The sequence below is a fragment of the Neofelis nebulosa genome, chromosome 12 (assembly GCF_028018385.1).
Source record: "Neofelis nebulosa isolate mNeoNeb1 chromosome 12, mNeoNeb1.pri, whole genome shotgun sequence".
NCBI lineage: Eukaryota > Metazoa > Chordata > Mammalia > Carnivora > Felidae > Neofelis > Neofelis nebulosa.
This window is the reverse complement of record NC_080793.1, coordinates 25549742-25575558: the sequence shown is the minus strand read 5'-3', so window position 1 is coordinate 25575558 and position 25817 is coordinate 25549742. Positions and strand designations below refer to the sequence as shown.

The 25817-nt window shown below is 41.5% G+C and overlaps 2 long non-coding RNA genes across 2 annotated transcripts in view; one reads left to right on the top strand and one right to left on the bottom strand.

Moving 5' to 3' along the window:
- LOC131491529 (uncharacterized) overlaps positions 1-25817 on the bottom strand; it is a 568938-nt gene that overhangs the window by 368206 nt on the left and 174915 nt on the right. The window lies entirely within an intron of this gene.
- LOC131491528 (uncharacterized) overlaps positions 4844-25817 on the top strand; it is a 38950-nt gene continuing 17976 nt past the window's right edge. Inside the window, exons 1-2 of the long non-coding RNA XR_009251501.1 lie at positions 4844-5163; positions 25464-25505. This is a non-coding gene — a long non-coding RNA (uncharacterized LOC131491528). The remainder of the gene's footprint in view (positions 5164-25463; positions 25506-25817) is intronic.

Sequence of the window (25817 nt, the reverse complement as noted above, 5' to 3'; positions counted from 1 at the left end):
AGTGACATCAGAACAGAACAAAGCACAATTAGAACTGTTCAAGTTTCATATGGACCTTTTTTGATCTTAGAAAACAGTTCTTGTTCAATTTCAGTTAAGAAAGAAAATTCCCCAGACGTTCATGGAACCAGTCTTCCTGATGGGCCAAGTAAAGCCAATGACCCTCAGGTTGACACTGAGTATGAGAAGAGTTTCACAGAAATGTGTGCCTCACTTAAAATCTTGGGATGAGGATGAGATGGGTTTATCTGCCATCAGAATAATTGCAATGACCTAAGAACAGACTTTGCACCTTTTCTCTATAGAAGCTAGCAGTGCCATGTGTTTGCCTAAGGTTGCCTATCTTTATAGGAAGGAAGGAAGGAAGGAAGGAAGGAAGGAAGGAAGGAAGGAAGGAAGGAAGGCAGGCAGGCAAGCAGGCACAGAGGGAGGGAGGGAGGAGGGAAAGAAGAGAGGGCAAAAGGGAGAGAAGAAAGGAAAGGACAACCTTTGAATTCCACAGAAATTTCTCATACAAAAGAAAATATACACTGACCGTACAAAAAAGAAATTCATATCCCATTTCCTTACTATTTAGTAAAAAATATTTTCTTTTAACCAGAACCAAAGACTTCTTCTCTTTCCATTTGGATATGATTAACTGTCTTTTATTTCAATCAGCAGCTGCCACATGCATCTTGGATAAAGGGTCAACTTCTTCTCCCTAAAGCTAGTTTTTTTTTCCCATAAAGACAGGTGTCTACTCTAACGTTGGTACCAAGAATAATAGTGAAGATTTTAGCTATGTTTAATAAGGATCCATCAGCAACTATGTGTTTAGTATCCACTGAATACTCAGCACTGTCCTAGGCAATGGGAGATGTACAAAGAATTGAACAAAAAGTTAGTCAATATTATTTATCTCCTGCTCTATGATGACAAAAATGTTCCCATTCTAGATCCTGCTCTTGAGGACCCCAGAAGGGAAATGGACAGATAAGGGGGGAAATTAATATGATGTGACATAGCAATATAAAGGAGTAAAAGTTATAAAAATAAAACAAAAAGAGAAAGAATTGTCAGGGAAGTAGGGGGGTGATTATAGAAGATTACATTCAGGAGGTAACTGCTGACTTGTGACTTCTGAAGAATAATTAGGAATGCTCCAGATGAATGACCTGGAAAGGGAAAGCACATGACAGCCAATTGGAACCTTCAACATAAAGGCCTTGAACTGTCATCCAACAGAGGGAACATTAGATTGGAGGCATAGGTAAAGGGCCAATGATAAAGGCCACTGAATGTCATGGTGCACATTTTAGACTCACAGAAGAAGCCCCCAAAGGATTCTGAGAACTCTTTCAGGCAGCAATATGAAGGGTAAACTGAAGGGGTCAGGCACTAGAGATAAGATATTATAGGTAAGAAAAGGTCTTTGCCATGGCCTCATAGAATAGAAGAGAGGAAGGGAGAGCAGGGGAAACCATGTCAGGACGCTCGACCACAGATAATTTCCCAAGGAGTGGAAATCCTATACAGCAGGTCAGCATTTCATAGGAGAGATCAGGAAATGCCCAAGCCCGGTAACAAACTGCAGTAGGGCGGTTTTAGACACCCATCTCTAGTCCCTGAGCTTTCCTTCCTTAACGAACTGATTCACAATCCTTCAAGTGAAAGAAAGCAGATACTGCTCATAGGTTTTCTCTGGGTCCAATGGATGTACAACTCTCTGACTTGGAAGAAGTATTAGTAGAAATCAGCCTAGGTTGAGTCTCACTGCACAACAAATGCCAAGGTGAGACCTCATGGTCAACAGGACTGTAATATGGCAACTGTCAATTAGAAGGTGACTCTGCAAGGAAATATTGAGAAGCCAGGAACATAGTCTTCTTCTCTCCATGCCCCGAGGCTAAAAGCCAGAGGAAGCTGGACACAGAATGACTGCTTGATGGGCTTCCTGAGAGGAAAGAGATGGTAAGTCCACAGTAGCATGTCAAGACTATGCTTTGGTGGGAAATCTTCCATTTGATCCACTGCTGGCTAATTTAGTAAATTATGTGTGCCTTTCTGAAAACCACTGGGAAATGCTGAAAAGGAAAAAGCACACAAATAAGGGTTCCAACACCAAAGATGGGAGTAAAGATGTAGCTCTCATGACATGTATGCATCCCCTCCTCTTTAATCCCGTTGGTTCTATCAGGTGTCTCCCTAGAGAGTGACCAAGCAGACAATCCCATTCATAGTTCTGAAAGTGATTGAGGCCTTATAAGACTAAGGTAACCTCACTAACTGTGCTGAATTCTATCCTAAAAGTTCAAAAGGGCATAAGGATAAAGTGGCTTAGTAAACAATGGGGCAAACAAATAATGAGGGTTATAAACCATCATTCTAGGTGATGCACCGTAGAATATACTGAGAGCATTGTTAAATTTTTTATTAGATCAGTCTTTGAAAGAGCATGCCTTGTTGTTTTAATTTCAAGTACTATAACTCACATCACTGGATTCTTGTTATACCAGCCCTACTACTCAAAAAATGTTTACAACAATTGACAATTCTTTTACCTGAAGGCCCACAAATTACACTAAAAAGAATCAATAATTTTCCCTAATCATTTATTTTGAATAAGCCATGAATGGAGATGAACGTGGAAGCGAAATATCTTATGAACCTACCAATTTTGATCTGAAGGACAGATTTGTCACCACATCAAAGCACAGTGGGTAATTACCAGGTGGTTGAAATGACAATTAACTCCATCGTTAATAATTATAATTTGACAGACAATAAATCAAGATGGCAGCCATCTGTAAATAAACACCCACAGAGCCAGCTGAATACTATTGCACAATAGCTTAACCTCATAAAACCAGCAAACTAGTTCTGACTAGCGAGCAAGTAAATCTCCCAAAGACCAGAGAGAAGCAAATTTTTGGGTCACTATGTTCCTACACTTGGCAGCTGGATACAATTGAGGGCCCAGTGTTGTTTTATTTTGTTTTGTTTTGTTTTTATTTGATTTTTTTCTAAGACAATTATTGTTATTTTCCACAAAACACTCACTCATTTTAAAATATGGGATTATGACTTTTTGATGCAAATGAAACGATTCTCTCAAATAGCTCTACCCTGGAGCATAATCTACTCCTCAGGATACTTAGCCCTGACCACAGAGCAACATCTACAGAGTTTACTCTTCCCTTTCTTGAAGACCTCTCCTCACTTATCTTCCATTACACTCCCCTACTTTTTCGACTTTTCAGGAGTCCTTCCTGGATTTTGATGATAACAGTGATGTTAGTAACAACAACGACTACTACCTATATTCTTTGTTACTGTCTGCTGATTTCTATGCACGTTATTGGTTAATTCTCTTAACAGCCCTCTGACGTGGAGATCTTTTTTCTAATTACCCTTGAGGATATGGAGGCCAAGAATCATCCAGTCACTTCTCCATGGTCATAAAGCTGGTAAATGGTGGAACAAAGGTTTTTAACTCGAGTCTGTAATTCCAGAGCCCTTGCTTTCAACTCTGCCACTTCATCTGTACAGTCTTTAATTATTACTATTTTTTTCCAAGTTTTATGTTGGCCTTCTCTTTTTTTCAAATCTCACTCAATATCTTTTCCTTGGTCTGTCTTAGCTACTCCCACACATCTGTGACCTCATTGCTAAGGACTCCAAATCTATCTTTAACCTAGATCTACCTGCTGAGTACCAGCTCCTTGCAGCAACACACTGCTATGGTCCCCACTTGAATTAATTCTTTCATTCAGCGGATATCTATTGAACAACTTGTGGTCAGGCACTATTCGAGGTATAGGGAACAGAGAGGGGAACAGTACAGGAATCAGGGCCATCATGACACATGGATTAGAGATAGATGCAAGAGGGTGGGGGGAGACAAATAATAGATAAAAGCTAATGGTAAATAAGAGTATGATAGATGGTGATATGTGCTAAAGAAAAAAATGCAGAAAAGCAAGGGATGCACTGGGAAATCAGAGGTAAGAGGGACCTGCCGATTTTAGTAAGGCAGTCAGAGAAAGCCTCACTGAGTAGATGACATTGGAGTGAAGACCTGAGGAGGCGAGGGAGATGATTAGGTGAGCATCTGAGGAGAAGCCGTTCTAGGCAGGGGAATAGTCATTGGAAATGCTAATAGGTAGAAGGATGTCACACATGTCTCAGGAACAGTAAAGAACCCACTAGGGCAGAGAGATGCCAAAGAGGATGGGAATAGGAGTCTAAATAGCATTAGAGCCAGGAGCTCTGAGGGCTGCATCTTGCAAACCATCACTGTAAATACTTTGGGATTTTGGTCTAAGCAAGATGGGAAGGATATAGAAGCTGTGAACAGTGTAGTCATGACCTGACTTCTTTTTATGAGGACCACTCTGGGGGTGCCTGGGTGGCTCAGTTAAGCATCTGACTCTTGGTTTCAGCTCAAGTCATGATCTCATGGTTGGTGGGTTTCAGCCCCACATTGGGTTATATGCTGACAGTATGGAGCCTGCTTGGGATTCTCTCTCTCTCTCTCTCTCTCTCTCTCTCTGCACCACCCCTGGTTGTCTCTCTGCCTCTCTCTCAAAATAAATAAATAAACTTAAAGTAAAAACCTTTACTTTAAATGAACTTAAAGTAAAAAAAAAAAAAAAAAAAAAAAAGAGAGAGGACCACTCTGACTCTGACAGTTTAGGGGACTATTTCAATAATCCTAGGGGTGCCTGAGTGGCTTCATTGGTTAAGTGTCCAACTCTTGATTTCAGCTCAGGTTATGATCTCACAGTCGTGAGACTGAGCTCTGCATTGGAGCCACAATCAGTGTGGAACCTGCTTAAGATTCTCTCTCTCTCTCTCTCTCTCTCTCTCTCTCTCTCTCTCCCTCTCTCCCTCTCTCCCTCTCTCCCTCCCTCTCCCTCTGCCCCTTCCTCCCTACTCTCTCTGAAAAAAAAAATGACAATGTTCAATAATCCCATAAAAGATGATGGTGACTTTGAAGAGAGCGGTAGCCACGAATATGGTAAGAAACGATCAATTGCTGGATATATTTTGAAGAAAAGGAAAACTGAATTTGCTGAAGGATCAAAAATAGGATTTAAGAGAGAGGAATCATGGAGGACTCTAAAGAACAGAGCTGCCATTTGCTAAGAAGGGGAAATTTGCCAGGATACAAGTCTGAAGGTAAGACTGGGGACAAGATCAGGAGCTTAATATTAAATATTCCCAAATGGCTTTTGTACACATGTGTACAAAACAGACCAGATACTTATTGTTTCCAGTTGAAAATTCATACACACACACACACACACACACACACACACACACACACACACCATACATTTTTCTTGTATTTTCCTCACCTTCATTAACAACATCACACTATTCCATTCAGGCATTCATGCCAGATATAAGGGCTCTTTTTCACACTCCCTTTTCCTTCAATCCCACATTGAAGCATCCCTCAATTCTTCCCTCTCAGCATTAGACAAGTTCTCATGCCATGAATACACCTTGTTTTTCTGTTTCAGGGCACAAATCCTTCACTCGATCTAGATAATCCACCTAATCATGTACTGCCCTACCTTCCTTGGCCAATATCAACTTATTCTTCAAGATACAACTTAAATATCTTTTCTTTGAAGGCTTCCATGAGCCCATCAGCAAAATTACCTGCTCATTCCTCTTACTGAAGTATTACTTATCCATCAAGCCAGTATAACTTTTCCACTTTGGGCATTTGTTGGTATTTGTAGTATAGCATACATGTGGGAGTGACAAGAGATGAGACCAAAAGAGGAGAAAGGATTGAGTTTATGAAGGACCCTGAATGTAATGCTAGGGGATTGTACTTAGTCCTGAAGTTGATTAGGAATAGTGGCATTGTTTGGAGAAGGTAAGGGGCCTGGTTTAATTCGAGTCTTCAAGGATTCACTCCGCTGACAATGTGAAGGGTGAGCTAGATAGTAAAGTAAGTCAGGCAAAACTTGATGACTTCCTAAAATAAGGTAGGGATAATGGGGATAGAGACAAAAAAGAGAACTTTTCTGAACTAGACTCCATGCACTGGGGATAATAACATTTATTGAGCCTTGCCACTGAATCAGGCACAAATTTAAGAACTCCTCTTGTATTAACTCATTTAATGCTCTTAATGATCTCATGAGGGAGGTAGTATTCCTATCCCTATTTTGCGAAGGACTTAAACTAAGACATAGATTTACTAAGCTGCCCAAGTCACATAGCTATTAACTAATGGAGGCTGGATATGTATACTGTCAGCTGCTCCAGGACCCATGCTCTTCTCCCCTACTCTATACCTCTTACAACATAATGAATTAATATAAAACTATAGTTAGCTGCACAAGAACATTTTATCACCCATATCAATCCAAATTGAATGTCTACTTCAATCTTTTTGCAAAATTACCCTGCCAAAATACACCATTCGTGAGCAGTATATTCTACAATTTGTGTTTATATGGATGCTTACCCACTATGTGATGTTTCTCTTAGCCTTTTTTCTCCCTCAGTCAAATGAGGGGAAACATCCAGCATATGGAAGCATTTCCACACTGCAAGTTATACTGAAGGGGAATATTATGCAATTTGCAAACACTGTCAAATGAAATATAAATATGCATTAGAAAAAATGCTACACATAGACAAAAATATCTTTGTATAGAAGATTCATTCAGTCAATCATTTTTTCATTCAACCAACATTAATCAGGCACCCAATTTATGGCAGGGGCAGTGGTCAGCAGTGAGAAGAGAGAGGTGAATAAAACTTATGTCTTGTCATGAAGAAACTCGCAGCCGTGTGATTTTTTTTTTAAATGGCCACAGCTGGATGAAAATATTGCAGTTGATTCTCTGTAACCCTCTTCAAGATAAACAGAGTTCTGTGCTTTGATTCAGGTAGAGCCATGGTCTCTAGTTCTACTTCTTAGAAGCTGGACATGCCCCACCCCCACCCCATCTAATCTGATGAGCCTCCGTTTCCTCAAATGAAAATAAGATACTACCTTCCATGGTGGTTATGAGAATTAGGGATTATGCCCAGTACATAACTCCTAGTTTGAACCAATGAACAGTAAGTGAATGACTACTGTGGCTTTTTATTTTTCAATCACCAGTAAGCTTTCCAAGGGTCCAGCCAAAATTCACAATGAACCAAACATTCCCACCTGTTCCCAAACTAGCAAATAACAACATACAGCAAACAGAAACCTCCCTAGTGACTTCAAGTAGGAAGGAAATGGCCCTACTATCAGGAACTGAATTGACCAAGTTCTTGCAAAAGCAGCCAATGTCTTGTCAACAGCTAACGCACAACAGGAGGAAGGACAAGCTTTTTGAGCATTAGCCTATGAATGTGGAATGAAAGTTGCTAAAGAAATGGTGAAGACTCATACAGCAATGTGGGGACCAGCTCCCTAAGCACCAATGCCCTTGTGGAGAGAGAAAATCGGAGTTTTCCTAAAGATGTCCAGACAGGTTTTCTTTAAAAAGTGACACTAGGAAAACGGTCACTTCTTTACTGATAAGGGGACCCCAGTAAACAAGTTTTTAAACAAGTCCCACCCACCTTTCCAGCTATGAGTCAACAGGGGACTCCCAGTAAAAAAGAAATAAATGGTCAGACTGGTTCTCCCACCTCCACAGGGCAGGCATCTCACAGTATAAGGGATAACTAATTGGAGGAAACCAACAAATGCGAAATACGTTCTAAGTGTCAAACATTATGTCAGGCTCTTCTCCTTGGGCAACTTGTTTAATATTCACAACAATTCAAGCAGGTAGGTAAGTAGGAAGCTACTATTTCCATTTTGCTGGAGGAAGACACTGAAATTCAGAGAGGGTAAGTTAGAACTCACGTGAAGCAGTCCAACAGGTTTTCTCCAGAAAAGACCCCAACATATGACTATTAGTAGGTGGAATTTGGGTCTTGATCTTCCTTACATGAAAACCTCTGTTCATTCAGTTATGCCACTCTGTCTCTCAGAGTAAAATCAGAAATGGGCTGGTATTTCAGATTTGGGGTACATAGAGACCCCAAACAAGTCTCTGCCCTTCTCTATCATGGACCCCCAGCAGGCTGACCTCATTGATGAGTACTCCCTGGGCTTGGCAAATGGGCAGCACCAGCAGGAGATTAGAGGGTGCAAGGAGAGAGAGGTCAGGCATTTCTTCTCCTGTTTCTACCCAGCCTTGCTTTCCTGAGTCATGCTGAATTCCAACAGCTATGGGGCCTGTGTTGGTCCACTCCTCTTCGAGGGGTCTAGAGTCCAAGGCCTGCCTCCCATCCCTTTCCACCTGGGGCAGTAAGTCCTTCCTGATGTTGACAACTCCTGGAATACACCATGCCTTGCGTATTCCCTTAATGGTGCCCATGTCTCATAAATACTCTCTTCACAAAATTATATTCAGCTAAACCCTTGGAGTGTGCCATTAGTCTCCTGCTAAGATTCTAATGATATATAATGAGTTAAAAACTGTTGTATATTTAATTCTACCACAGTTTAGATTCTCAAATTGGGTCTTTGGGTATCTAGTAAATAGCATCAACTTGTATCTTATGGAAATGAGTCAGCTGAAATCGAAGAGAACACATTTTGTTTGGATATGATGAGCTGGCCGGAGGGACAATACACTCCCCACATGTTATTGGCAAACTCTGTGGTGAATGAAGCTTCCCAGTCACACTTGGAATGTGATGTTTTTCATGAGGCCATGCTACAAAGATGAGATCCAAAGAATATGAAAACACACTGTGCAGACCCTGCCAAGAAGCTCTCTAGAATGTATGCAAAATGGAGCCGAAAGTATTTGTAACTCTGTCATAGAAAGTAAAGCTTCAGTTGGGAAAACTTGACTGAGATCACTTGAGCTCTCCTGTCGCTGGCTTTTGGAAAGGAGGAGTGAGTAATTTTGAAAATGAATTAAGAAGCCTTTCAGCCTTAATGACCTTTTTGAAGTTTTCACAGGGCTCCTACACAACAGTAGTTTGTCCAGGAAACACATAAATCAAACAGGCCAAATTGTGGGGCCTGCAGTCATGCCTCAGTGGGTCTGCTTGGTGAAGGTTCAGCCTCTGTTTACACTATAAAAATGAAGTTGAGATTTTAGCTCCTGATCCCCAAAAGTATGCTTCTTGCCCCCACCCCAAAAAGTGCACCAAAAAACAATCACCAGATACTTCTAAAAATTCCCTGCATGATTGTCTCCTTCTCTGCCTTCACCCACAACTAAACACCTGACTTGTGGTTAGTTACATGACGCACAGAAGGTGTTTGTCTTTGCAGAAGTTTGAGAGGACAGTTTTGTGGTTGGGGTTCTTTGGTCTTACAGCTTTTGGCCTTATTGCAAACACACTACTTCAATTTTTATGCCTTCTTTCCTGAAGAACATTCTATAAGACTATGTTTACTTTTCTAAATCCACCTATGACTTGTTTAGTATCTATCTTCCCTCTCTTCCCCTCCCCCCAACCCCAACAAAGTTTTCCTACATGGACTTTACACCCACAGTACAGTACACGGTAGGTGCTCAAATATTTCCATGAATAAATGTAAGCGTTCCATTAACCTATTTATATTTTTAATCAGTGACCACTGTTGTGTGGGTTAGGGAATAGGGCTATAGCAAGCATGACAAGTTTTAATTGCCCTGAACACAGGAGGTATTCTTCTTTATCTGCTAGCTGTGTGGCTTCAGGAAAGGTAACCCATCTCTCACTTTTCCCTTCCATAGAGCAGGGACATGAAATCTTGTCTCACTGATCATTGTGGTGATTAAATACTATAAACTCTGTGAGGGGCACGACACAGCGATGGACTCATGAAAGAGGCTTCCTAAAGTCCAGCCCAGGCCATTCCTTCTGAACTGGTACCAGGGACACACTATGTGAATAGAGTGAAGGATGGAGGAGATTAAGGGAGGTTCCTTATTTGGAAGAAACACGGTTTTAGTTTGATTTAATCTAATTTCATCCTACTCAAAGCTTTGCTGATGTTTCAGACCTTGTACCTAGGCAACTTTCTTCAGGTTTCCCTAGAGGGCAGATAGTATTGTTCAGCAGTTTGCTAATATATGGCTACCAGGAATATTTCAAATGACAAATTTTACATGTTATCCAATTTTTCCATCTCTGAATCCTCCCCTAGCTCTCTAGCAGATGCCAATTGGTCCCCGATAGTTTGAGAAGTCTCTAATTCCACATGCGCTTCCCACATTTGACGACTTCATCATTTAGAAACGCTTCCTGTGTGCCGGGCACAGTGCTACGGACTGAGGTTAGGAAGGAATAAGACATGACCCCTCAGCTAAAGGCGTTCACATTCCAACCAGGAAGACAGACCAACAAATAAAATTCTACAGTGTAATCATGATGACGGGTTGTAGGAAATGTTGAATCCAGGGTCAGGACAGGGGTGAGGCAAGCGAGGCACCTATGGGGCAAAACTGAAGGAGCCACTCGCTGTCAGGACCCCGGGATATGCAGAGTCAGCACTAATACCACCCTGATAATGGAAGCCTGTTTAACTTTTGCACCCAACGCACGTCCTTAGTACCTTTGCCCTGGCCCTGGGAGAAACACAGCAGAAAGATGCAACGCCTCTCTACAGAGTCTAGGAAGTTTCCTGGAGCAGATGACTTTGAACTCAAGCCTCTGAGAAGGGAAGGAGTTGGCCAGGCAGAGAAAGGTAAGGGTGGGGAAGGATGTGAGGGCATCCTTGGCAGACCGTCAGCCAAGTGCACACCTGTAAAGGTGAGAGAGAGCATTGCTCACGGGTGCACCTTCAAGTAGACTGACACAGACGGCTCGCTGCAGGGTGGAGGTGACAGTGCGGAGAGGGGTGGCAGGACAGGGACTGACTAGGAATGGGTCGAGGGCCAGTTCATAGGACCCAGGAGAGAAACAGGGTGTATATTTGGGAGGAGTGAATAATTTATCATTGAAGCGGGACACTTTTGGGGGTGAAAGGAGGTGCTATCTCTACTTGTCAGAGCGGCGAGAGCAAAGTAGGATATGTCTGTGTACTGTGCATCCACAGGCCATGGGAGGCTGATGCCTCCTGACTCCGTCCTCAGGCAGGCTTTCCCACCCCCACCACGTGTTGCACACACATCACTCTTCCGTATCTAGCGCAGACCTGGGAGAAACAGAGGAGGTCAGACAAATGGCTTGTGACTAGGAGTCCAGTAAAACTCCCTCATAAATGTGAGTTTTAGAACTGTGTTGAGGCCAGTATCACACCTTGTATGTAAAGACCATGTGGCCAGCTTGGCAAAGATCTTTCTACTCTTTAACAAGTGTGTACTTGCAAACATGAATATGTTATCTGAGTTTTGCTTTTCAAGTGGGAAAAGGACTGTGGCATTTTTGTGTATGGTAGTGAACGGGCCAGAAATCTAAAGAGTTTATCCCACCAAGCATGATGCCAGTCTGCCAGCTCACATCCCTATTACCCTCCAGGGGGTTCTAGTGATTTCTGAGTAAGCTCTGCTGAGGCATGGCTGGGGCATGCAATGCGATTCTGGATTTGAGTGAGGTTCCGATGCACTGACTGGAAGAAAACTGTGAAAGAGAATACTCATTTACTTAATGGCATTTAAGACAAATGAGGTCTTTTGAGACACATTGTCCCTCGTCATCATAACATTGTGATATAGTTATGATTCTATTCCACTTTTTATTATTAAGTATAGAAAAGTAGAGAGAAAAAGTGCAATAAACACCTATATATCACCTGGACTTATATAGCAATAACATTTCACTACATTTTAGTTCATGTGTGTATGCACATGTATGTACACATATACAATTTCCAAAGTAAAACACAGATATCAGGATATTTCTCCCTTAAATACTTGACTTTGCATTTCTAAATGATGAGAACAAGTTCCTTCAAATACCTAATAAAATTAACAGAAAAAAACCACAGTAACTCTGTAACATCATCTACTACAATTTTCATACCCAAATTTTCCCAATTACATTCCAAATTTTCCGAGTTGGACCTTCAAGCTTGTCCCAATCAAAGACAATGTATTGCATTTAGTTATTATGCCCCTTCTCTTAAATCTTTTGAAAATACAGAACAATCCCCATTTCCTTGGCCCAGTGAAGAAGCCAGGCCAGTTGTTATGTAGACTGTCCACTTTCAGGACTTGTTCTCTTGCTGTGTTGTTTCCTCATGATGTCTATTCTTTTTGTCCTATTGACATTCCTATGTCCTATTCCTTCTAGTAAGCTGGAAGTTGCATCTATAGGTTTAGTTATATTCTAGTTAAAAGTCTGTGGCAAGAATACATCATAGGTGAGTCTCTTTACTTCATATTAAATCACACTAGGAAGCACACTTAACCCAATTTATCATAAAGATATTAGTGATACTGACATCAATTTAACTGACCCTACTTAGGGAGGAGAACTCTAAAGTTAGGGAGATTAGTAATGTACCTAACATAATGCAATTAGTAAGAGATTGAGGTGGAATTCAATGTGCTACCTGCCCAAGCAAGTCAGAGAGGGAGGGGCTGGGGGACAGATTCTCAAAATATCGTAAGCAGACAACTAGGACTATATGAGAGTGCCCAGATGCAAGCCTACAAGAAATGCTCATGGAAAGAGAACTGTCTTCAATGGCAGTGGGTGGGAATAAGACGATGAGTTGTGACCAGCTCAACATATGAGCTGATAAATGCTTAGTGGGAAACTTTCTTTTGAAAGCTTATATTACAGTCAATTAGGCATTAAAGTAAACTTTTTAATGCTCTCTTACAAACAGACTTGTGTTACAGCGTTTGAGAGAAGGCAGTCAGAGATATGTGTAAGGAGCTCAATGAGCTGATCTGGCACATAATAGGCAGTTAATAGCTATTTGTTCATTGAATGAACCTACTTGTGTCCAGTGTTTAGCACTCATTCTGCCTCAACCCTGACAGCTAATCAATCCCAAGGCCACTGATGGTAGTTCTTCAGTATCTCCTGATTCCATGCACTCTTCCACATCATTCCTCCAAATGCCTTACGGTGAGCCACCATCTCTCCTGAAAATACTGCAGCAACCTCCCAATTGGTCTACTCTCCTCCACACGTACCCCTTTCCAATCCATTTGTCACACTGCTGCCAAAATAATCTTAACATTGTGAGTTGGATCGAAAAGAGGCTTAAACCCTCTCAGTAGTTTACACTTAGAGTAAGACTCAAGAGTCTTGCCTTGTCTGACAAGGCTCTGCATGATGTATCCCATCTACTTCTCCAGGCTCCTCTCTTTCTCTATGCCTTTTCATTACATCGTTCTACCTCCATTTGTCTTGCCTTCTTCCTTGAACACATCCATCTCTCTCCTACTTCTGAGCCTATGCACATGCTGTTCCTCTTGTCTGGTATCCTCTGCCTCCTACTCTGCTTTATAGCACAGACATCCTGACTATTTCACCTTGAATAGCACTTTTTCCAGGGTGCTTTCTTGGACTTTCAGATTGGGTTAGATCTCCCTATTACAGTTTTCATTTAATGCCTTGCTTTTAATTTGTAGGTCTAATCAAGTTTGTGATTAAATTACTGCTTATATATAATTGCATGCATGTTTGTACGTATGTCTTTCTAACTAACCTGTTAAGTGCCTATCTATAAGGAACCACCTATAATCCCCAGCACTCTGTATAGATCTAGCACAAGGTAGGTGCTTAATAAAAAATAGCTCAAAGTATGAATGAAGAATGAATGAATGAATGAATGAAGTTGTTTCATGCTTCTACTCACATATCATTTCTAAGACTGGTTAGTGGTTTTGGTCCTCAGTCCTCCATACAGTGTCAGCTTTGCAAACCCTCCTTTATCGATCAGGATTCTGCAACATTAGGGTCTTGGGTGCCCTAACATTTGGGCCGTAAACATACTGCAGAGCAGAACATTCCTTCTTCATTCATGTCAACTACCAGGGGGCAGGTGTAATAGTAAAGGATAGAGCAAGAGCCAGGAAAGCCCAAAGGCAATAACTCTACAGATTTGCTGTAGGGGAAGTGGGAAGTGGAGATAACAGAGGAGACTTCCTAAATAAGCAGACTCCTAACCTAGGTAGTACAACTCTTTATGAGTTGGCCAGAGGAATAAGAATAGAGAGGGTGGGCATTCTAGACAGATGGAACAGGATATGCAAAGGCATGGAGAAAGGCGAGAATATAGCACTTTCAGGGCACTGCAAGTAGCTTAGTGTGGCTAAAGAGTGAGCGATGAGACCAGAAGCTAGGAAGATACATGAGATGTGAGTCTTCTAGCCATATAAAGGAGCTTAAACTTTATGCAAAATAAAATGGAAAGCCAATGAAGGAGATATGGCAAGGAGTGAAATGAGTAGATACGAATTTTTAAGCGATTGCACAAACCATGTCTCAAACGAAGAAGACACACACTCCAAATTCAATTTGGTAAGTGTATTGAATTCGATTTGATAATTCTTGACTTTGTCAGGACATGTGTTTTTGTGCTTCTTTTTCTACTTGCCAAATCAAACATGCCTATAGCACTGTGTAGAAGCAGCATAATCTGCTACTTAACCCTTTCCTTCTCTAGTGCAGAGAAGATTGAATTAATGCATTGCCTAATTACTTACATATGAGGCAGGGTCCCCCTTAAGTTGTCCCAGATAGTTGGGTTCTGCTGCTGGTTTTGTAGTTTTTATTTATTTAACCAGAGCTAGAAACATGGAAAACAACAGACTCTGAGCACGTGGATGGGTTTCCTTGCAGGAGTCTGAGCTGGCAGTTATTTTAATTAGCAACACATTTTATAAGGGCAGAATCAGAAATGGAAACATGTCAAGGCCTCTTTAGCTATTAAGTTTGGCAGACTCACATGAGTGTGCCTGGGCATGGTAATCAGCTCCTGACTACCTTCCATCTCTCCCAAGGGAAACACGTGAACGTATGGAACTCTCCCCGTGCACAGGGCACCCCCTTGGGTGTCGGAGGACTTATCGATGTCACATACCAAATGCAGAGGATGCGGGAGTCCTCTCGGAGGTAGTTCTGGGAAATAAAGTCTTCTCAATTTAGGCCTTAGGTCATTCCTATTTCATCTACCTCCAAGCCAATTTCTCTGTTCTATTCTGTTCTATTCCCTTTCAAGAAACAACCCTTCTAGATATGCATCCCAATTTACTACACTTACCTCTCTAAAATCTACTTTGCAGTTGACAAATGATTTCCTCTTCTTATTGCCACAGTGGTTTCCCAGAATCCTGGGTGTGGGTGTGTGTGTGTGAACCTACCTTCTAAAAATTACTGGCACCTATGTATACTGTTCTAATATGAAGGTCTCCTCAATGAATGAAGCTGACAGGGCATCATCTCTATTCCCTCATCCATTCATTGAATAGTCACTCAACTTCTTTCTGTGCCAGACATATGCTAAGTGTGGGGCATAGGAAGAAATAGGTCTGTGAATTTGAGAAAGTTTCAATTTAATGGGGAAAAGTGACCCACAGACTGGGTTAAAACAAAGTGGTTAGGGTGGTGATAGACATATACACAAGGTTCTCCAGTTTGCAAGTGTCAGAAACCAATCTGAAGCAGCTTGATGAAGACTGAGAATTTGCAGGCAGGCGAAAAAATATTCCATTAAATTCAAAGTCATATTTTGGGAGCAGACTGGAGGACTTTAGACACAGCCTCTCTCATGCTATCACTCTTTCTTTGTGTCTCCTTTATTCTTCTCTCCCTGCTGACTAGCTTTCTCTGCCTCTCTCAAGCTCCTAACAATTCTTTACTCATATTCAAACAAATATCCCAGACTGAAATTAATCTCTTAGTTACAATTCAAACATTTCAGGGTAGAGAATCTGATTGGATTAAGCATCTATCCCTGGTCTGATCAGCTGTGGCCAGGTGGTGAATTGTCCGCTACAACCGGTAAGTGGCAGTCACTCCATGCAAACACAAATCATATTCTGAAACTCAACATGTGCAGCCTCAAATTTGTTCTCAAGAAGACCAAAAATTATTTTCCTATTCCATGTTGTTTTTCTCTACAATAAGACATTACCATCAATAGATACCTTTCATGTGATTAGCTAGTTTAGTCACATTTCTTGGGAGAATACAAAGAATCCACGGGAGTCAGTTATAAACTTTTAAAAGAGAAATAGCCGAGGGAGGAGAGACAGGAAAGAAATCCTTTCATCCTAAAAAACACAATGCACCAAAATTTCTAAAATATCTGATGCAACACCGTTTTGCGCTATGTTCAGTTTTTAGGCCAAAGATGCCAAAATTGTGGCTTATCCAATGAGGACAGCTTAACACCAATTGCAGAAGTCCATAAAAAGAACTGTCTGGTTAGAATGTACTGGAATCTTACTCCTGTAACTTGTAGATTCAAACAAGCCCTTTTTCTGCCCTATAAACACCTCCTGAAAGCTATAAGGGCTTTTCAAGGCCATTGACTTAAGACCGTAAATTATTGTTTATAAATATAATCTCTCCCTTCACAATCCAACAACACCTAAATTATTAAGACCTGTCACAACGCCTCTGGAACCAATGAATTAAAAGCACTTGTCAATCCATTTTGGAGCAGACTGGGTCAAAACAAAAGAGAACAACCTTGACTTTGGGGCGCATAGCCTCCAGTTTAATATCTGTTGCTTTGGTATTAAAAAGTACTTTTAAAAGTATATAACTACTTTTGCTTTGAGATGCTGGCAGCCACAGTCAGAACTGTAGCAGATGATCTGAGTCTTCCCAGGAGGTGGCTGCAGTAAAAAGCAGAGTTGGTACTGGCCACAAATCTCACTGGCATATTGGGTGGCATCTACCTTCGTTCGTTGTCAAGCATTCATTCGACCAGTACTTGGTTCCTATTGACCCCTGCCTGTGAGGTTCTGTGGGGAATCCAAGGACAGGCAAACCACAGTTAGTAAACACACATCACTTCCAGTCTAAAATGAGGGATAGCTAAACAGCAGAGCAGAGTGTACTAAGCAAGGTACAAGGCACTTGGAAGGGAGTGTAGTGGGTAAGGACCCTGGACCTGCCATTCCTAGTAATGTGACCCTGCTCAAGTTTTTACTGTCATTTAACATTAGTGTTTTCTTTTTTTAAGTTTGTTATTATTTTTACGAGAGAGAGAGAGAGAGAGAGAGAGAGAGAGAGAGAGAGAGAGAACATGCATGAAAGCAGGGGAGGAGCAGAGGGAGAGGGAAGGAAAGAATTTCAGGTAGGTTCCATGCCCAGTGCAGAGCCTGACATGGGGCTCAACGCAGGGCTCAGTCTCATGACCGTGAGATCATGACTGGAGCCAAAATCAAGAGTGGGTCACTTAACCAACCGAGCTACCCAGGCTCCCCAAACGTTAGTATTTTCATCTGCAAAATGAGGATAATAAGAATATTCACCTTACGGGGTTGTGGTGTATATAAAGTTAGCAAAGATGGAAAAAGAACATGATTGTTGTATGGAAGAAATATTATTTATCCTAGGCCTTAAGGGATGCTTTCTATATTGGAAAAATAATGTAAATGATATACCATTATTATACATATTAGCTACACAAAATCTGGAAAATTTAGTAAGTGTTAAGAAAAGAAAAATAAACTCCAATTCTCATTTCTAGAGATGACTACTGTGGCAATTTTGGTAAACCTCCGTCTGGTCTTCTTTCTTCTCATATGTTATTACATCTAACAAATAGATCATATAGTTAAATTTCCTATAGTTTAGAGTCACATAAACTAGTTTTTCTCTTTATAATTTTCTAGTGCTTTTTATTTTGGAGGGCCTGCTCCATTCTACAACTTATACACTTTATTTTAATTTATACTGTATTACAGTATCCTCAGCTAGGGCTTCCTGAACTCCCTTGTACAACTCAAGGATAACAGGACAAGATGAAGTAATAGATGATAAATTAAGTAAGCTTTTCTTAGAAAAATAAAAAAGGAAAAGATCTATATTAAAACAGATGAAATAAAGTTGCTCACTCATTAACCCAATTTCCGTGGACACACTATGTGCTGTTGTATACATACTATGTGCTGCAGTGCTTGGCTCTGAGGATTCTGCAACTGCACTAGACCTTGTTCTTGTCCCAAAGAGAACCGCCCTCTCAGTGAACTCAGTCTGAACAAAGTCAGCTAGAAATCATTATTAAACTGTATGCCAATGGGAAAGGAAAGGAAACCAATGTATATTGAGTTTCTATTCTACATGCTGTAGTGAAATACCATCTACCTCTCATGGTGGCCCATTTCACAAGTGAGGAGACTGAGGTCAGAAAGGAGATGTGACTTGCTCTAAGTAACGGGGTAGGTGAACTAGACCTGCAACCAGCTGGTGTTGTGGACGCAGTCGCACAGGGCCTGCTGCTCAGAAGGCCCCAGTTGTCGCCATCTTGAAATGATCATTTCAAGTCATATTTTATTATCATTTTTATGAATAATTCATCTTTTAATAATTTTATCTCTGAATTTGAGTTTATAAGTGAAGCCTCATAGGACAATGGCGCACATTCTAGGAACTTAGAGCCCCCAACTCAGGGTACACTCTCCTCTCCCACCACTTCCCTGCCTGTCTGGATGGGTTCTAGGCCTCCTAATCCCTGAATCTGACTCTCGGCTGCCCAACCTTTCCCTCCCCGCCTACTACACTGGGCCTTCCACCCAGGACAGCAGCTGGGTCTTATTGGCAGAAAGAGCTCTGTCTTCTGCCCTTTCCCTCTACCCAGTAAAGGCGTGTGGCCATGGGGACAGTTAATGTCAAGCATCTCTAGATGGGGCAAGGCAGTGGTTGTTCTTGCCATGGGCTGGCAGTGCCATATTCCGTCCAGCAAGCAACTCAGTGGGGCCCCCTTACTCAGTCCCATCCAGTTACTGACAATGTCCCTGCACAGAGATTGCAGTCCCTTAGGGGCTGCCCATCAGCCATTGGGACCATGATCCTATGGGGAGGGGAGACAGACTTTCACAGCTGGGGCATCACATTTTCTCTTTCCACGGGCTTTGCCAACTATGAAGCGGCTCTGCCAGGAATCCAAACCAGAATGACCTTAAAGCCTTTGTTCCCTATAATGTCCCACAAAGTTAGGGATCATGTGAAACAGAGTGTGAGGTCAGAGGGCTTGAGCCAGCCACACGCCAGAAGTCCAGATAGGAACTTGTCAGCCCACTGCAGCACCTCTGGGACTCCCCACCAGCTGCCAGGGAGAACATCCATCATCCTTCTGATCATGCATGTGTTGTCTCCCTCCTTTTCTCTCTTCCTGTGGGGCAGTTCCTTTGCTTTACTGTACAGAAGTAACTCTATCTACATGGCACTTCAGAGAAATCTTGCCAGTGGTAACAGGTGGGTGGAGTTGGGTGGAGACAGACCTGAGACATCCTGGAAAAGCACAAATGCACAGTAGGAAGGAACTGAACCAGGAAGGAGGCAAGGGAAACAGAGATAAGGGGGAGAATGTTCTGGTTTTCACAGAGTTGAGTGTTTTCCCAGGACGTGAAACTTGCAGTGCTAAAGCAGGATCGCCCGTGGCAAATTCGGTTGGTCACTCTAGAGGGTCATCATAGAAACAGTGGCAACTAACAGGGCCAGTGTTTTACAGGTGCCAGAGCTGTTTCCCTTCTGTGATCAGATCTCATTCTGGCAACCACTGTGGGAGGAAGGCAGACTCGGTCACCCTCCCATTTATGAAAAAACTCAGAGAATACAAATGACTTAGCCTGAAAAACTTAGTAAGTACTGGAACAAGACTGCAAATCCCTATCAGTTAACGAAACAGAAATAATGGAATCTGATAATGGATATAATGTTCAGAGGAAGAAAGAGAGGAGATGGGTTTTTGAGTTGACTGAAAGCTAGATACTTCCTTGAAAAGAAATTAAGAGGAAAGAATCATTTGGGTTGGAGTATATCAAGCTCTGAATCTGCTGAGTGACACAGAATTTCTTAGTGGTCCAACGTCTTAAAAATGCTCCACCAAAAAATCATGTTTGCCTAATCAGTCAATCTGTCTTGGATGCTGCAAAGCTCTGCGACACACCTTGGCAATGGATTTCTGCTTCTACTTGGGAAATATTCTGGGTCACCTTCCTGACAAGATAAGCATAAGAACTGGCAGTAAACTACTGTGACTGTACAGTGAGCAGGATGTAAGCAATATGCAACTAATTCTCTTAAAGGACCCGAGTATGGGAACCACAGAAGAAGCCCAGAAGTGAGGGGGTGTGGCGGCAGAAGTTGGGATTCTCTCTTTAGGATGTTTTTCATCTACATTTTTTTTTTTCATTTTACCATTACCCATCTCATTTCTTTTTTTTTTTTTTTGAAGTTTATTTATTTATTTTCAGAGAGAGAGCACGAGTTGGGTAGGAACAGGGAGAGAGGGAGAGAGAATTCTAAGCAAGCTCCGCACTGTCAGCACAGAGCCCAACACAGGGCTCAAACTTACAAACCGTGAGATAATGACCTAAGCCAAAATCAAGAGTTGGACACTTAACCAACTAAGCCACCCAGATGCCCCCCCCATTTCATTTTCATTTAATTTATTTATTTGACAATCGATTTGCAGAAGCCATGCTACATTGAGAGACTGCAAAGTCACAGTCCTGCCATTGAGAAGCTCATTTATCTGTCACTGAGGTGGACAGCCTGTGACCAGTGCTATAACACAGGTCTGTCCCTGTTTTGGTGGAAGTCTCCAGAAGAGTAATACAAATGAAGCCTTGAAGAATGAGTAAAGACAAAAATACATCAGGTAAAAAGGTGTAGAAAAGTGCAATTCATTTCCTTCTTCATTTACTCAACTAAGATTTATTTAGCATCTATGGTGTGCCTGGCCCTCTTCTAAGTGATTTGTCTCGGGATGCACAGGTCAGGGATTGTGCTCAAGCCTATCTTACTCCAATTTTCACCATACTGAGACTCCTCCAGAGAGGATCATGACCTTCTGGAAAAGGGCAGGGGCTCTAGGTGGAAGACAGGGGTTAGGTCCAAAGATAAATTTCCCTATAGTCCTCTACTTCAAGCTTACCTCAAGGGTAGACATAGGTACACAGAGAATTTAGGGAACAAGTACAACAAATGTAGAAGCTACCAATCCCTAAGCACATACCAGATGCCCAGCACTGGGCTACATCACATTTTAAACTCATTCTAACTTTGCTCCTTATGCCAAAATGCAAACTCAGAGAGACTATTAAATACCTTACCCAAGGCCACACAGCCAATAAGTAAGAAAGTCCAGTGTCTTTCTGACTCATATGCTGTGTTCTTACCCCAGCACTGGACTTTCCCTAAAGCATGTAACGCGTGGCTGCCTATTTAACTGAAATTCTCAACCCTTCGTAACTTACATTCCACCAAATGCTTTACTTTTATAATTATCATCACTCCTTCTGCTACAAAAATTAGTGACTAGCAAACAGGAATTTTTATGACAATCATATTTCACAACAGAACTACAACTGGGCTTTTCTAGGCTCTTCCAATACGGAAGAGCTAGATGAAATTAACTGCCTGAGCTTTAAGACCTCTCCTACTCTTAAAATGAGATTCCCTGAAAACTCCTAAATAAAGCTCGTAATTAACCTTGTTGAATTTCACTAGTGAGGAACACTTTTGAAATTTCCCCTCCCTACTCTGTTTTTTTTGTTTTTGTTTTTGTTTTTTACTTGTTTGTTTGTTTTACTGTGCCTTTGTTGAATTCTCCCAAAATGCCAGTTGAGGTTAGCAAAGTTGTGCAAGACCTCACATTATCAGTCTAGGCTATTCAAAGCATATGCTAGTACTGACTGCTTTGTGGATATTATTCCTCTTGGTTACAATTTATGACAACCAAATAGAGCTTTTGCTACAAACAAAGTTGCAATTACAAATTAAAAAAAGAAAAGTATCTGGGCAACACACAGAGAAAGGCTGTATCTCTGAAATTGACTCTTGGTTTTTGGAAGGCACAGTGGGGCAGGGAGAGGGGGAGGACGGAGGATTATGCCTCCTGAATTCAGAGATTCCATCCAGAGAGCAGCCCAGCCTCACTTCTGTGGCGGAGAACTTCGACTCCAGCTTCCATCTGGTTTCCATAAGGCAAGGGAACTTGGCGAATGGCTGGCCACGTAACTGTAGCACGTGCACATCCTGACCACGAGTACCAGTAAAAGGAGCCAAAGGGAATGAAGAAATTTCCCTCAGTTCCTCTGCACAGTCTAGGGCAGGAAAAGTTGCTTTCGAGAGAAATAGAGTGCTCTTCTGCCCTGCTGGGCAGGTTCACAAAGAACTAACTGCTGCACTGAATCAAAAATGCCCAGACCTAATGATGGGGTGTTACCAATTATTCTAGAAATGTCAAGTAGATGATTTAATACCACTGCTGCAATTAATTCTATACAGTTTGCACACAGGAAGCGGGATCTAAGGGAAAGAGCCTATACGTGCATCCAAATGGATATGACAATTCTGTTAATGTGGAGCCTTGAACAGATTACTTAAACAGCCTGAAAAGTATGCAGAGTGTCCTTAACTTATAAGATTTTTACTGATGATTTATATAAAACATCTTGTACACAGTGCATGCTTAATAAATGGTTAATTAATTAAGGTTGAGGTGATGCTTTCTTCTAAGACTTATAATGATTAAAACATGCTTACGTGCTTTATGAAAAAGGTACATCTAGCCCAAGGACACTCCATCAATCTTTTTTAACACACCTTTGTTGTTTTTAATTTATACAATTTGCAGTGCTTTAATTCAAAGAATCATGGAAAATGCAGTTTGAAAGGCATGTCCACTTCCTTCACCTTACAGATGAAGGCACCAAGGATGTTACTTACAGCAGAAAAAAGGCCAAATGATCCCCAATACAGACAGCAAGTCAGTGGTAGATCCAGGGCCACCCCCGTGTCCTGACTCTCAGTTTTCCTGTTTACTATTCTACTTGATCTCGTAAATCTTTCTGAGGCTACAATAATTTCAGTTGTCCCTCATAAAGACGCATCATAAAATTACAGATCTGGGATAGGTCTGAAAAGTTCCTACAGTACTGTTTATAGCAGTGAGGTAGTCTGAATGATGGTTCCCAAAGATGCCTCATCCCTGGAACCACTGAATGTTACCTTCGATTTTTAAAAAAGGGACTCTGCACAGGTGATTAAGTTAAAGATCTTGGAAGAGGGAGAGTATTCTGAATCATCCCAGTGGGCCTGATATAATCACAATAGTCCTCATCATAGGGAGGCTAGAGGAGTCAGGGGCAGAGGGAAGGCCATGTGATAACAGAAGCAGTAACTGTACTGATGCACTCGGGAGATGGAGGAAGGAAGGGGCCATAAGGCAAGGAATATGGACAGCTTCTCAAAACCGGAAAAGGGAAGGAAAAAGATTCTTCTCTAGGAGCCTGAGAAACTTAACAGAAGACCATGGGGGAGGCGATGGGGGGGGGGGGAGTTACAGAGAGGGAGGGAGGCAAACCATAAGAGACTCTTAAATACTGAGAACAAACTGAGGGTTGATGGGGGGTGGGAGGGAGGGGAAAGTGGGTGATGGGCATTGAGGAGGGCACCTGTTGGGAGGAGCACTGGGTGTTGTATGGAAACCAATTTGACAATAAATTATATATATATATATATATGAACTTCCAAAAGGAACCAGCTCCATCAATACCTTGACTTTAGCCCAGTGAAACTGATTTTGAATTTATGGTTTCTAGAACTGTCAGAGAATAAATTTGTGTTGTTGTAAGTCAGTCAGTTTGTGGCAATTTGTTACTGCAGCAATAAAAAACTAACACAACACATAACATAGTATACAGAAATGTTGGCAGTCAAAATATCCAATAATCAGGAATTAAATAAATAAATTATAGAATACAATGCAGCCTTTTAAAAAGTATTGGTTCATATTTATTGAAACATAAAAATGTGTATAATTTTAAATAAAAAAGTAGTTTATGACACCACATATACACTATGACTCCATTTTTAAAGAGAAAATAAGACTGGAGGTATATATTCCAAATTATTTACAGTGATTATCATTGATGGTGGAACTTTTCTATGTACTTTATGTAGTTTTCTGCATTCTGCAAATACGATGCAGCAAATGTGTTAATTTTATAATTAGAAAAAAGAGGTTCTTTTCTTAAAAACACAAGTCTATTTTTCCTTTCATTTTATAAAACAGGAAACATATATGTAAAGCAGACAAGTTGCTGACTCAGAGAAGGGATAGCTAGACCAAAGTTCGCAGTTTAGATCTGAGCTTATCCTTAACCTATAAAAGGCATAAGAAGCCCAACTTGACTCATTCCTATGAAAGCTCATAGAGGTGACACACACTTCCTTCTCTGCCTTCAATTCCCCTCTACAGACTGTCCTTTAGTAATTAAGAAGAGTTAATAAGTGCTTCCTCCTCTGGACAAGCCATGAAGAGTGCTACAGAGCATAATTACATGTAGCGTTTTGCAGACTTGCACAGAATCTCCCAGTGTGGATGTCATACCAAAGGATTCCACTCAGAGAAAAACTGAAATGTAAAGAGACTGATATTCTAGACCATTGTGATATTCTCATAAGCCGTGAGATTGAGGTGCTTACCGGTTCTTTACTACTCATTTCTACTCCGCTCTTAAGAGTTCTCTGACTCTTCTTGATTTTTCTCCTATCTCTTTCCTCAGAGCATGGGATATCCCTTAATCAATCATCCCTGGATCATGGGATATTCCTTAACCAATCATCCTTGGATCTTTCTTGCTGTTTCCTGTCTAATTCAGTCTGGAACATTCCTGAGTTCCTACAAAACTCCAAAGAGTGTACAGAGTTCTGGGGTTGCAACGGTTAATAAAACAGAGTCCTTGCCTTCAACTCACTTCCAATCTGGTGGCACAGCTAAGCACATGCAAAAGAAGTAAATCTCTTATACAGCAAGTTAATACTAGAGACTGTCAGGTTCAGGCAGCACAAAGGAGAGATTAGAGCTCAGTGTAATTCCAATAGAAGAGGAATGATTTCACAGAGGGGACCTCTGCTATTTATTTGTCTCTTTGCTCTGCGATTCGTTCCTCACTCTCTTCCCTGCTCTGCATTTTATCACCGGAGGGTTGATCCCTGAAAACTACATTTCCCAGGCTCCTTTGCCAACTAGCTAGATTCAGTCAGTGAGAGACTCAGGCAGGAGACTGGAGGAAGGCAGAAGGCCAAGTATTTCTGTGTCTCTCTATGCTTAAGGTAGCATCAATGGCTGTGGCTGAATCTCTGTCATGCTTCAGCATCCACTGGGTGGCCCCCGCTCCTTATCTCTAGGACCACCTCCTCCTGCTGTTCCTCCAGCCCTGGCAATAGCAGTGCAGCAGCTTCCCGTGGTGGCTCATCTCATAATTGTCTCGCCATCCTCTGTTGGTCTTTTCAGCTCTGCCAGCAGGTTTTTGACTCATTCCCCAGGTTAAATATCCTGCATTTAACTACCAGCTGTGGTTTCTGTTTTACAGACTGGACACTCAGGAGTTGAAGAGCCAGAAGATTCTTAATAGGTAAAAAAAAATAATAATAATAAATTAATAAATTAAAAAATGAATAAATTAATGAATAAATAATCAATCTAGGTAGAGATGACAGCATGGCCACAGTCCAAAGTGGAAAAAAAGTGACCAGGGCAATCAATGGAGCTGTGTCTCAGAAGTCATTAGGGAATATACTGGAGAGTTGATTGGCAATCTAGGGGGAATCAGATCACAGAGGCCCTTGAGTTCACAAATTGAGGAATATGGATTTTACTCCACATCGCTGGACAATTGTTGAAGATGCTGAACACAGTAGGATGACCAGACTTATTCTTTAGGAAG